Raw genomic sequence first — 13,470 nt, 5'->3', positions numbered from 1 at the left:
GTTTCACTAACTGGTGACCAAAGTTATTTGTACTGTATCCTTTACTTGTTCTAATGCACATTTTTTAAACTCGGAAGCCTAGTACTGCTCTCCAAGCATCTCAAAAAAAACCACTGATTTGCGTAAATGTTTTTATTTTGTGTGCCCAGCATGGAAAATGTCAGGTCTTCTAGTAGTGAGTTATTTAGGTTGCAATGTTACTGCCCCCTGTTGGTCCATTATAACAGCATATCAACAAGACTAGATCTTGAATTCCAACTCTTGAATGCCTTCTGTCCAAAATCTGGCATGGCTGCGGTAACAGCTGTTGAATCCAAAGACAACAGCCTTTGAGGGTCATTCTAAGAAGCAAAAAGCAGCAGGGTAGCCAAGTGCAGAACAGCAGGATGGAAAAGTTCCTTCCTAATTTTAAAAACAAGACGTGATAAGGTCAGGCAGCTACCCAACAATAGACTTGTCATTATTATGTTTTCCTGCTGTGTTTGGGACAGCATGCAATAATTCATAGAAGTAAATGGAATAAGTCATGAAAGAGAAAGAGATACATCTTTCAGGTTTCAGCTGCAAGGGTAGAATTATACAGACATCAACATGCAAGGCAAGTGGTTGTAAACAACAGGAATGAAGACAATCAGCATCTACAACAAGGACAATGTTTAGCTCGACAAAAAAGGTCACGGAGACAAAGACTTTGAAAGAAGGAGTGTGGTAACTTAATAAACATTTTATTATTTGACCCATAAGTTATCCTCTTTGAACATCATTGCGCTTCTGGCAAAGAATAATGCAAGCTTTAATGAACACAGTGAAATTGCAAAACATAAAATATGTTTGCCCAGGCAGCCAAAAAGCCAGTGTGATATTTAACATCCAACTTTTATAAGCACATATGAATGTCGCCCTGGTAGATGGATGCTTAGGTTGCCTATAGATCAGGGGTGTCCAACTGCCTGCTCACAAGCCGGATGCATCATAGCGAAACCACGCCCATCCCATTGCCCAGAATGGCAAAAAAGTCGTGATACATTGCAATACATCACATGATGTTGCGAGTTTGACACCCCTGCTATAGATATTTCTTCTCAGTTTTCCCTAAGTTACGTAACTGAAATTTTGAAAGATTATATTCCTATAAATGTTCTATTGGGTTTAATAATACAGTACCAGTTAAAAAAGGCATATTTCTGGGAGGTTCCTTGGTCCCTTCTGTAGAGATAGAGGTCATATAAAGGTTACGAAGGGGCCGTGTGCAGCAAACTGCCATGCCTCAATATCTTGTTTACCTCATGTCCAGGGGTAGGCAACCTCGGCTCTTTTATGACTCATGGACTTCAACTCCCAGAATTCCTGAGCCAGCTGGCTCAGGAATTCTGGGAGTTGAAGTCCATGAGTCATAAAAGAGCCGAGGTTGCCTAACCCTGCTCATGTCTATGAGCTCACCCCAATTAGCACCACCAGGGACTGCCAGGAACCATCAAGATATGTGAGACTCTACCCTGGCTGGGATGTTCTTAAAAGATTGACAAGGGAATACACCAATTACAATGTTGTTGCTGTGTGCTCTTTGCTGCTTGTTAAAACTGTATAAAAGTAATAAACTCTGGGTAAGCGGACAGACATTTTGGGACACCCTGCTATGACTGGTTTCTGAATCCAACACCCTTCCATTAATTTGAGTTTGAAAAATAACTTGGACAGGAAAAAAAACATTTCTCAGGTTACAGTTTCCTCAGAAATGCCCAAGTTTACCATTTATATTTTTAATAAAGTTTTTACACCCTCTAGAATCTAATGAATGGTTGGCTAAAAGCATTACTCCCAAATGTGCGTCTGTACACAATTCCCCCCCCCACCTTATTGATTTTGCCTCATATCAGCCATAAAATTCTAAAATAAAGAGTTCTAAGTTAACCTAAAACTCAGAAAAACTATTTGTGAGATACTGGTTAGGATAAAAGAAACTTGATGAAGAGGAGGGCACCGAGAACAGCAGAAGCCTTCTATGTAAATCTGTGAGGGGTGAGTAGATGCACTTACAACAGCCATTTAGGGCCTAAAGCAGACTGAGGGGCTTAAATATCAGCCTTTTGGGTAATTTGTACACTTCAAGCCTGTTTATCTGAGGAATATTTCTGCACTTATAATTGCATGCTCTTTTTTAAATTAAGGAACCTGAGTCTTTTTTCTGCTAGCAAACATGTTTATGTTTGTTTTCTGTATGATTTGAAGAATACTCACCTCAGTAGAGCTGAGGATTTTCTACTACCTGAAGCTCATGAGCCTTGCCACTAGGTAAAAATCCCAGGTTTTTTTTTAATCGACTTCTATTCAGATTATTAGTATAAAACTCTCCAATTCATTTGTATTTCCACTCTTCCTTCTGTCAAGGAATATTGTATATTTGCGTGCTAAGAAAGAAACAGATCTCATTTAAGAAATTTTTAGAACTGGTGGAGCAATATTCTTCATCTGTGTTCTTGCAATGATTAGGGGCACCCCTCTTTTTCTCTTGACTACTTTGCCTGAGGAAGAATTATGGAAGCTCAAAAACCTGTGTCTTATCTTTGCCATTTTCTATTTTCTATCAAACCTGTCCAGTAGGTGGCGGGGGACACTTACAGAAGAAGATTTAGGATTCAAAAAAGAAAAAGATCTGGAACAAACACACCAGCGATTTTCTTGATCTCTGGCTACCAGCTACAGGATAAACAGACCTGTTCCAGAATATAATCAAATGAGGCATCAGAGCAAAATAATGCCATTTATTAAGAGACCATCTTATGTTGTTTGTCTGCCACTGATAGGCAAGTAACAATGACATGACATCCTTCTTCATTTAAATGCAACTTGTGCTTTTCTCCTCTTCTCTATATATTTTAATTTGCTTTTTCCTTAATTCCAATTCATGTTTTAATGCAATAGAGCAGGGCTTTTCAACTTTTTCGCCCATTGTATCACTTTTAGGATATGGCAACATCCGAGTACCACCAGTGGCCTAGCAAGGTGTCAAAAACTTGACGACCAAAAAAAAAAAAAGGAAAAAAGTGATGAAGTACAGGTAGTCCTCAACTTACAACAGTTCGCTTAGTGACTGTTCAGTTACAATGGCACTGAAAAAAGTGCCCCCCAAGCCAAAGCCGAGCAAGACACCTACCTGCTTGCCCGCCCGGCGGCGCTCTTCCTCCTGTCTGAGGTGTTCATTGTTGTGAGCATTTCTGTTGAGGATTGGCAGAGAGGGTGGGGTGGGGGTGGGGTGTTTGGTTTTTATTTCCCCCCCACTCTGGTGGGTGGTTGCAGCAGGTTTTGGTCACTTCACATGTTCCTGGGACACTGTGACCGTCATAAATATGAATCAGTTGCCAAGCATCTGAATGTAAATCACAAGACCCTGGAGATGCTGCAATATTCCAGCTGATTGGTGCTTCTTCTAGGCTCAGAAGCGCCAGGATCAGCACCGAGCTCCAGCTGGAGCCTGGCGCTGATCCTGGCACTTCCACTGAGCCCTGACAGCCCTGAAGAAGCACTGATCCTGGTGCATCCGCTGAGCCCTGACAGCCCTGCAGCTCCAGCCATCTCTCGCTCAGGCTTGTGCGGTGCTACCACCAATTCAGCTCATTCCCCTCCCCTGCTACCACTTATCTAGGATGGTCGCGTACCACCTGCCAGGTGCCAATGTGCCATAGGTGGTACCCGTACCACTGGTTGAAAAGCCCTGCAATAGAGCATGTTGGCTATGGAGTCAAATCTTTCTTTGGAAAGCTTGGAAAAAGAAACTTAGTGAGCCCCCTCCTTCAATGCAGTGGACATCTTTACCGCTATTTGTCTGCCTCTCCCACTGCACTGACTTACCCTGATAGAAAAGAAAGGCAGAACGTGGAGTCATCTACTCCTTTGGTTAACTGATTTTTTGATCAAAGTACAGTAGAAAGGAGAAGCAGAAAGATGAAACCTGTCATCAGGAACCATAGTTAAACCCAACTGTAGAACATTTTTTTTGTTCTCACTGTGACAAAACCTTGACTTTAGCTGGCCCCTTTCTCTAATACAGGGACGCGGTGGCTCAGTGGGTTAGGACGCTGAGCTTGTCGATCAGAAGGTCGGCAGTTTGGCAGGTCGAATCCCAAGTGCCGCGTAACAGAGTGAGCGCCTGTTACTCGTCCCAGCTTCTGCCAACCTAGCAGTTCGAAAGCATGTAAAAATGCAAGTAGAAAAATAGGGACCACTCTGGTGGGAAGGTAACAGCGTTCCTTGCGCCTTTGGTGTCTAGTCATGCCAGCCACATGACCACGGAGACGTCCTTGGACAAGCGCTGGCTCTTCGGCTTTGAAACGGAGATGAGCACTGGCCCCTAGAGTCAGAAACGACTAGCACGCATGTGCGAGGGAACCTTTACCTTTACCTTTTTCTCTAATACAGTGTTTCTCAACCTCAGCAATGTTAAGCTGTGTAGAGTTCAACTCCCAGAATTCTCCAGTCAGCATGTATTCTGGGAATTGAAGTCCACACATCTTAAAGTTTGCTGAGGTTGAGAAGTTGAGTTTCTCCTAATTAGCATTTGTTTCTCATCTGTTTTCTTCATCTTGTCTACAGGGACACCAGAATTGTGGACAGAAGCCTGGAAGTGATGGGACAATCAGAGTGCAAGTGGATTGTCATATGTCTGAGTTCACCGCAAATTGAAAATTAACTCAGCCATGAGAAGATTTTGGTAAGAATTTTCCCTCTGAGTCTAAGAGGGACAGAAGAGATGAAGCAGAAGTATGACTAATTTATGTATTTGTGTTCCCTAATTTTGTGACAATGTGAAAAGCTTATACTGTTTGTTCTCACCATAGTGCATTTGAGGTATTCCAGCTAATCAGCGCAGGTCATGGTTTTTACTACTAGTGACTCACTGGTGATTTTCAAATGCATTTGAATTAAGTACAATGAGCCATCGAGACATTGCAAGACTCATGAGGCATTCTGAGTTCTAGGTCTGTCATATGACAACCACATGAACACCGCAGCTGCAGCAACATGTAACTTAGCAAGTGACAAATTCATTACCATACCAATTTCTCTAGCTGCCCCCCCCAAAAAATCGAATTTCAGTTGTTCAAATTCTTTCAGCATCATTTCTTCTATTTTGAAATTCAAGTGGGGTTTTGGGTATCCAAAATAGCACAGCCACACCTAAAAGTCATAGCAGGTTTGAAACAACCTCAAGATATAGAATAACAGAATTAGAAGGGGCCTTGTAGGTCATCTAGTGCAACCCGCCCCCACTACCCAAGCAGGAGACCTTATACCATTTCTGACAGATGGCAGTCCTGTCTCTTCTTGAAAGCTTCCAGTGATGAAACTCCTACAACATCTGAAAGCAGATTGTTCCCTTGGTTAATTGTTCTCACTGTCAGAAAATTTCTCCTTATTTTAGGTTGAATCTCCTCTTGATCAGTTTCCATCCTTTATTCTTTGTTTGGCCTTCAGATGCTTTGGAAAATGGGTCGACTCCCCTCTTCTCTGTAACAGCCCCTCAAATATTGAAACACTGCTATCATGTCTCTCTGGTCCTTCTCTTCACTAGACTAGCCATGCCCAGTTCCTGTAACCGTTCTTCATATGTTTTAGCCTCCAGTTCCCTTAATCATCCTTGTTGCTCTTCTCTGCATTTTTTCTAGAGTCTCAACATCTTTTTTTTATAGTGTGCAAAGCCTAAAATAATTTGCAGGTGTGTGTGTGGGGAAATAGCTTAGTAGTTTGACAATTTCTTTTCTCCCAAGAAAGAAAGAACAGAAGGAGAGGAAAATGGAAATGCTGTAGGGAAACCTTGATCAGAAATAATCCATTTCAATTGTTATTGGAAAATACTCGAGTGGGAACTCCTTTTTCACAGGTAGCTTGTATTACTACTCCTGATGTCAAGTACTGTGCGATTGAGTTTATACATCACTTTAAGAGATAACAAGGCTTGTTTTGGCTTAGTGTGTTATGTGAACACAGCTACTGGACTTTATAGATAATTTTTACTACTACTTATTATGAATTGCTATTTAGATATGAAGCAGGCCACTGTGACAGTATGTTAGTCATATGTTGAGGTTGTACCATGTTAAAATGGCCAAGATTGAGAAACACTGGTTTATGGGATACCCAACCAATGTTATTTGTCATAGGGGGTTTAATGAAAATGATTAAGAAAAATCAGAGGTAGTGCTCTGTGTCTTTTGTTAAAGGAGCCCAGTATTTTTCAAGTTTCTATTTTTTCTGGGAAAACAAAAGGTGCCATTGCTTTAAGAGTCAGAATAATTTTAAGAAGTGGATTCCTTAAAGGTGTGGTATATTTTCCAGCCACTGTTGGAAGCCTTAAAAATTATGGCTACTTTAGGGAGCCATAAGAGCAAATAAATTCCGTGTTTATATGAGTCTCAAGCCTCTTTTCCAAATAATTTTCAAAGCATATACAGTTTTTTGTATATTTATATTCCTGCCTTCCATCTAGAAGCCAAAGGCTATTTATATTGTTTTTTAATATTAGTTTAATGAGAAGAATCCATACTTCTCAGTAATGTTCACATCCAGCTTCACAACTATGTCTCATACTGGCTTTCAAGAATATTTATTTTGTCACTGAAATTGAGGTGTTTGTACATGTACTTCTATTTGTCACCCTTAAAAGGCAGAGGCAATTACTCCTCTAATCACAAATTATTTGAACCAGTCCCAACAAATAATAGCATGTTTCTCACTGATCAGGACTACAAAGTTTCCATAAAGGTGCAGAATTCTGGTGTAGTAACTGTGCTTTAGAAGTCATTGGATCTGAACATAGCCTGGGTGTGCTTAGTTTCAGCTATGAATGGGCCTCTATATTTTGTATTTTGACTTTGTTTCCCTTTTGGCCTACCACTGTGAATTCTTTATTAAAACTTATAGTTATGTCAAGTTGTGTCTTAGACAGGAACAATTAATTAGTCCAGCAGATTTTGGGCCCAACTATCTCTTTACCACTGCCAACCAATCAATTGTGATGATTTGCATTTTGTTTGGCTTTTTCCTAACTTCCAGACCTAGACTAACTATTGATCCTTCCTTTGTTGCAGAAACTCTTTTTTGTTTAATTAAGCTGGTGAGGAAAAGAAAGAGAGCACAGCCCCTATATTTTGCAAGCTAAAAGAGCTGCTTTGTAAAGTCCTCCCAGGAATCGTATGACTTACTATGTAAATTGAAAATTAACTAGCATCATCAGAGTTGCAGGTTTCATATCTGTGCCAGGTGAAGGATTTGGTAAATTATCACTCTGAGTTATTTTTTTCTCTTTTACTATCTTTCACCAGATCACATTGCTGTCTGAGGTAGTCACTAAAGGAGGACTATCTATATACATATTTCCCTCTTTTGAATGTTTGAAAGCTAAAAAGCAGCTTTTAGCTTTTTAAAGATAAGAACCTGTTTTGGGATTTTTGAGTTCTTTCTCCTGTTCCACAATCCTAATATCTTCCTCTGGAGAGGAGTTCCTATTACATCTGCCAAATGTTCAAAAGCTACTTATCCATTGTCCATAAACCCTCAAAATGGGTGTGGAGAGTAACTTGAGATTTAAAATCTTCCACCTCCAGATTGGATTTTGTTACTATATCATTTTGGAACGGATGTATCTAATATATCTCACAGTGTTTTCCATGGTGATTTTTTTTTAATGAAAATGGATGAGCAGTACTGTTTGCATGAACTGGCTGTGCTTTCAAAGGGATGGTCAAACCACATCTCTACTTTCAGCCTTCAGGACCAGTCATGATTGTTCTACTCAGTGCTTTTTTTGTAAAAGAAAAAGGTGCCGGAACTCACACATGTCATACAACCTGCCTTGCCTACCCTTCAAGGTTCCATCCAAAAAAGGTGCCAGAACTCCGTTCTGAGCATTCTATGAGAAAACAAAGCCCTGGTTCTACTCCATTCCTTTCCATACTTTGTACTTCCTACTTTTAGCAATAGCAATAGCACTTAGACTTATATGCCATCCAATAGTGCTTTACAGCACTCTCTGGGTGGTTTACAAATGTCAGCATATTGCCCCACCAAACTGGGTCCTCATTTTACTGACCGTGGAAAGATGGAAGGCTGAGTCAGTCTTGAGACCCATCAGGATCAAACTCCAAATGGTGGGCAGAATTAGCCTGCAATACTGCATTCTAACCACTTGCGCTCACTGCTCTGTCTTTTACTTTTATCATAAACTCCTAGTCTCCCACTCTCCCTCCTTCATTCCTCTCACATGATAATTTAAAGCAAGGTAATTACATTCCTAGAATTATGTTTTTAAATACACAATTCAACATTTTTTTTAAAAAAAGATACATATACTTCAGATACATTTTATTGTTTATTTTCCAATTTGGTTTAATATAACCAAATTGGAAAGAGTCTCATGTAGTAGTAATATTCTGGTTTTTAAAATTCAGTATTGTATTCTCAAATCATAGCTCTCTGCTTCTAATTTAGAAAATAAAGTGCAAGCTACTAGTATTTGTTAGGTTTATAATAACTTTTCTTTCAGGCGCTCAAGATGGCATATATATAGTGGTCTTTCCTATTTTTCCCCCCCTGAAGGACAGTTTTGCAAGGCAAAAGAATATATGTAGCGGAGGAAGAACTTGATTTGTGTCTAACACCACAGTTACTATATGTAATAAATCAGAGCTACCACAAAATAGATCAGAGAAAAGGATCCTGCCATACAACTTGAGTTCTGCAGCAAAATACTTGGAGTTTATTAGCAGTTTTGGTAGGTCAGTTACCATGTTTCCCCCAAAATAAGACTCAGCTGGAAAATAAGCCCTAGCATGATTTTTCAGGACAGTTATAATATAAGCCCCATCCCCAAAATAATCCCCAGTTAAGATTGTCAGCCAGATGGATGCATTTAGTACCGTATTTCCCTGAAAATAAGACCTAACCAGAAAATAAGCCCTAATGCATCTTTTGGAGCAAACATTAATATAAGACTCAGTCTTATTTTGGGGGAAACACAGAATGTAGCTGACTCTTCATTTTCCAGCTAGCTTTTCTTGTGTAAAATCAATGTAATCAACCAGCCACTTCTCACTGCTATTCTGAGGAGTTCCCCAGAATTGGGCAATGGCAGAATTAGCTTAAATGTCAACAAGTATATCAAGAAAGGAATTGGCAATGTTCCAGTCAATCATATTAGTCATACAAATGTAGACAGATGTCTCTGATCCTCAAGATTGAAGAAAAGAATAACAGAATGACAGATTTGGAAGAGACCCTGGAAGTCTATCCAACCCCCTGCTCAGGTAGGAGACCCTGTACCATTCAGGACAAATGGCTGTCCAATCTCTCCTTAAAAGCCTCCAGTGATGGAGCACCCACAAATTCTTGAGGCAAGCCCTTTCACCAATCAATTGATAAAACAATTAATTAATGGCTAAAAGCCCACTAGCTTTAAAGCTGGGGTCTTCAAACTTGGCCATTTTATGACTTGTGGACTTCAACTCCCAGAATTCCTCAGCCAGGCATGCTGGCTGAGGAATTCTGGGAGTTGAAGTCCACAAGTCATAAAAGGACCAAGTTTGAAGACCCCTGCAAAAGGGTGGAGGAGAAGGCTCTAGTACATATATGACTTGATTCCTGGGTCTGCAGGGGGCAGATCTCTCCAAGGTTGTTAACTAATTAGTTTGGGCCAATTCATACCAATCAGTGGTGGGATATTTTTTTTAAAAAAAAATACATCTCACCTTTTGCCATTCTGCATTAAACTGAAAATAGGGTGCAATTTTTAGTAGCTGTTGTAAAACATAATGGGAGGGGGAGGGGAAGGGAAATGAGGGGAGGGAAAGCCAGACAGGCAGGAAGCTCAGTGTCAATAGCCCAAAAATGCTGGTAGGCAAGAAAATCCTAACAAGTTTAGGAAAAGACCAGCAGGAATATTGGCAGCAGCTGTGGGAACAAGGTCCTGTGTGTAGGCTGATAGGAAATTGTTGGATGATCTGATTTAGGGTGGGTGGTGCAAAGAAGCTGGGGAGTTTGGGAGTGGGCAGTGGACAAAATACAAGGAAATTGGGAGGGGGCCAGTGAGAAGACTCTATTTGGAAGATCAGGAGGACTAGCCATCAGGAGGAGTAATCACTGTTTACTCAATGCATTCAGACAACATGTAGAACAATAACTGCATGGGCTGGCTCCACATAACATCCTGGGCTTAAATGTGTTTGGATAGTTTGTAGAGTTCAGCATTTTTGCAATCCTAGCCTACATCTTCATTTACTGCTTGAATAGACAATGCTTATACAGTATTTTGTCCTTAAAATCCACATCTATAACAATGCCTGCACAAACCTACCATTTTTAGATACTGCATTTGGAGGAATATTGTAAAAAGAGTCTATTTTTCTTCATACAACCTATAATTTGCACCTTCATTTGAGTTCTTTAATATGCTACTTCAAAAGAAGTTAGTAAGAAATGAGGACAGGACCTTTTCTGTAGCAGAACTCCAGCTGTAAGATTGGGTCATATGTTCCTTGCTTCTCGTTGACTAATAAAGAGATCACAGTTAATCACACTGTTCTTAAAGCTTCTGAAGGCTTAAGATTTGCTTTAATATTTATATCTAGTAAATACAAATAATAGCTTTCAATGAGTGTTTTTCTGGTGTGTGTCCATTTGCCAAATCACAATCATCTCTGGAGAGTATTGCTTTAAGTAAGGCATAAGACTTGAGGAAGTCTCCTGCAGAGATCCTTGATTTGTGAATTGGCATGTTACAAACATATTTAAACATATTCTATTTTCATCTGTGAAGGAGTGGAGGAAGTAAGTGAAATGTCAGCTGTTTGTGTGTCACTTCTGTCTTTTCTCATTTCCTTCATGCTGATTTCTGTTGTCGGAAGTCTGTGTTGTATCTGGAATGAATCGAATTGTATACTAATTTAGTTAAATAAAGGGCATGATTAAAACAACATAGTTATTAGTGGGGACCGTTCACTCAGAAAAATGGCTAGGGTAGAATTGCTGTTTCCCACTGCATCCAGATCTCCCGACCCACAAGTTACGTCTGTCGTGTCTCTGTATGAGCAGAAACATTCCCTTTCTTTAAGTAGCACCAAATCTTGCTGGGAGAGTTAGGAACCTCCCTGGGTAAATACAGGTAGTCCTCGCTTTATGACCACAATTAGGACCAGAATTTTTGTTGCTGAGCAAGGCAGTTGAGTCATGCCCAATTTTACTGCCCTTTTTAATATGGTTGTTGAGTTCTAGGGCTGCCTTAAGCATGAAGACAGTTGTGTCATCTTGGCCCAGTTTCTCTCTCTCTCAAAAAAAAAAAAAACCTTGCTAGGAAAACTGCTGGGACTAGCCTCGAAGGCATACACATTAGCGCTAAATGCAAGGAGGAAAAGGGCTAACCTCCAAGGTCCCTCCCAAACCTTTTATTTCATACAGGTAGTCCTCGACTTACGACCACAATTGAGATCAAAATGTCCATTGCTAAGCAAGACGGTTGCTAAGTGAGTTGTGCCCCATTTGACAACCTTTTTGCCACAATTGTTTAGTGAATCACTGCAATTGTTAGCTTAGTAACACGGCTGTTAACTTAGTAACATGGTTGTTAAATGAATCTGTCTTCCCCACTGACCTTGCTTGTCAGAAGGTTGCAAAAGGTGATCACATGACCCCGGGACTCTGCAATCGTCATGAATACAAGCCAGTTGCCAAGCATCCGAATTTTGATCACGTGACCACGGGGATACTGCAGTGGTCGTAAGTGTGAAAAATGATCATGAATCACTTTTTTCAGTGCTTTTGCGACTTCAAACGATCACTGAACGAATGGTTGTAAGTAAAGGATTACCTGTATTCTATGTTCTATATTTTGAATGAAATGCTATTTGCAAAGAGGGGTCAGTTCTTCGAATGGAACAGAACAGAAAACAGCTCCCTGCTCAAGCAGGAGGATCTATACCCATGATGGTGAACCTTTTAGAGACCGAGTGCCCAAACTGCAACCCAAAACCCACTTATTTCTTGCTGGGTGCCGGGTGGGCGTGGCCTACTGAGTGGATGTGGCTGCGGTGGTCATGGCAGACTGGGTGGGTGTGGCCAAGGGGCATGGCCACCTCTATGTTGCTCGTGGGGTGGGACACTTGTGGGGGCTGGGCAGGGTTGGGGGAGATCCAGGGGGTTTCTGGTGGGTGAGGCAGTGGGCAGGAGGCTCGTCTTGCGGGGTGAGGTGAGGCAGAGGGCAGGGTAGGGCTGCCATTGCCGTGGGGCAGGGCAAGGTGAGGCAGGGGCCAGGGCGGCTGCTGCCTAACACTATCGTCCCCTGCACACAGAGGCCAGCGAGTGCATGGGGGCCGATGGTGTCCGTCAGCAGCCACAGCCTGCCGGCCTCTCAACCAGCACACTTTGGGGCTTCGTAGCCCACTGCAAATACCGGGCCAGCCCTCCAGTAGCAGGCGTAGTAGAGGAGGGGGGAGGCATGTGATGCAGATCACCGGACACACCTATTCTATCAAATCTGTTTTTGCTTGCGTTTGGAGAGTAGGTCGCTACTGGTCATCTCTTTGGCCCCTTTGCAGATCTTGCCCTTGGCCTGCATGTGGAGCCTGTTCCCCTTGCACACCCAATGCACCTTAGCCCTGCCTCGGGTTGCCGCTGCCAGCAGCACATGCAGGTCCATTAGGCTGCCACCACTGTCTCTTGCCCAGCCCCAAGCTTTGCCCAGGCACTGCTGTCCCATGAGGCTGGGCAGCCAGTGTGCAAACTCCGCTGCCTCGTTGGGGCCTGCTGAGGCCAGCGAGCATCTGAGGCAGCTCCAGACACCCAGCTGCCCCTCATCCTCCTCTTCTGCTGTCTGGCTGGCTGGCCTGATGGAAAGACAAGACTCGGGCACAGCTAGGTTTCAATGGTTATGGGACCGGGCGCTTGGCTTGACTCAGGACCCCTCTGCTTGGGAGGCTCCATGGCTGCTGGGGGGATGTGGGGAGTTGGGGGGACGTGGGGACGTGGGGAGCATCTGAGGCAGCTCCAAACACCCAGCTGCCCCTCATCCTCCTCTTCTGCTGCGTGGCTGGCTGGCCTGATGGAAAGACAAGACTCGGGCAGAGCTAGGTTTCAATGGTTATGGGACCGGGTGCTTGGCGTGACTCAGGACCCCTCTGCTTGGGAGGCTCCATGGCTGCTGAGGGGACGTGGGGAGTTGAGGAGGAGCTCCCCAGTCCCTGGCCTTGCCATGCAAGGCAGCTTGAGGCTTTGAACCACCGCCTCAGGTACCTGGCCCACATGTTGGGGAGGGAAACTGGTGGCATGGAAAGAGGGCAACCCTCAGGCATGGCAACCGCGATGATGCTGGCCCCAGCCTCAGCCGCGTGGCACGCCAGCTGCATTCGGGAGTCTGGAGTGAAGAATGGCTGTGGCGGCAACCCGCCTTTCCCTTCAGAGCTGCAGAAGTTTCCCTCCAATCGGTCC

General features: G+C 42.7%; 1 long non-coding RNA gene across 1 annotated transcript in view; it reads left to right on the top strand.

The window, feature by feature from the left end:
* Positions 1 to 2,614: 2,614 nt before the first annotated feature.
* The window catches only part of LOC308664696, a 30,280-nt gene continuing 19,424 nt past the window's right edge, over positions 2,615 to 13,470 (top strand). Inside the window, exons 1-2 of the long non-coding RNA XR_014025726.1 lie at positions 2,615 to 3,193; positions 4,591 to 4,708. This is a non-coding gene — a long non-coding RNA (uncharacterized lncRNA). The remainder of the gene's footprint in view (positions 3,194 to 4,590; positions 4,709 to 13,470) is intronic.

This window comes from Vipera berus, assembly GCF_964194415.1.
Source record: "Vipera berus genome assembly, chromosome: 3".
Classification (NCBI taxonomy): domain Eukaryota; kingdom Metazoa; phylum Chordata; class Lepidosauria; order Squamata; family Viperidae; genus Vipera; species Vipera berus.
Note: the sequence above shows the minus strand (reverse complement) of the source record. Positions and strands in the feature narration are given on the sequence as shown.